Here is a 781-nt window from a genome sequence, read left to right as displayed (position 1 = left end):
TAGGCTGTTCCGTAATACTGAACTAGATAGTATATTCCCCCTATCCTCCTCCAAAGCCCTTCCTAGGATTGGAAGTGATCACACTCCAATCATATGGGACTCTGGAGTGGGGGTGACCCCTAAAACAAACCCTTTCAGATTTGAAAAATGGTGGTTGATGAGGGAAGACTTTAAACAACTTGTAGAAAAAACCTGGAATGAACCTGTTAAAGGTTCTACTGCCATAGAGGTTTGGCAGAACAAGGTTAGAAGATTTAGGAAAGTCTCTAGGGGATGGAGCAAGAATGTTGAAGTTGAACTCAGAAGAGTTAAAAAAGAGCTCATGGAGGAATATGATGTGTTAGACATCAAAGCTGAGACATCTGAGCTATCTGAAGTAGATCAGCAGACGCTCAAATTCCTTAACCTAGAAATCTATAAACTTTGGTTGAAAGAAGAAACCAAAGCTAAGCAGAGGTCTAGGGACATAGATATTACTGAGGGGGATAGGAATACAGCTTACTTCCAAGCTGTAGCTAACCAAAGGAGGAGGGAAACAATGGTCCATCAACTTGAAGGCCCTAATGGCTTGGTCTCTAATTGAAAGGATATGATGGAAATTACCTCTACCTTCTATGGAGATCTCTTTAGGAAAGAAAGTAGAGAAGGTTTCAAACTCAGAGATGATTTCTTCAAACCTGAAGAGAAGGTCTCTGAGGATAAGAATAACCTACTCCAAGCGGAGTTCACAGAGGAAGAGGTCAAGAAGGCTGTTATGGGCTCATACTCTGATAGGGCCTCT

Source organism: Triticum aestivum, chromosome 4A, assembly GCF_018294505.1.
Source record: "Triticum aestivum cultivar Chinese Spring chromosome 4A, IWGSC CS RefSeq v2.1, whole genome shotgun sequence".
Taxonomy (NCBI): Eukaryota; Viridiplantae; Streptophyta; class Magnoliopsida; order Poales; family Poaceae; genus Triticum; species Triticum aestivum.
This window is presented reverse-complemented; position numbering follows the sequence as displayed.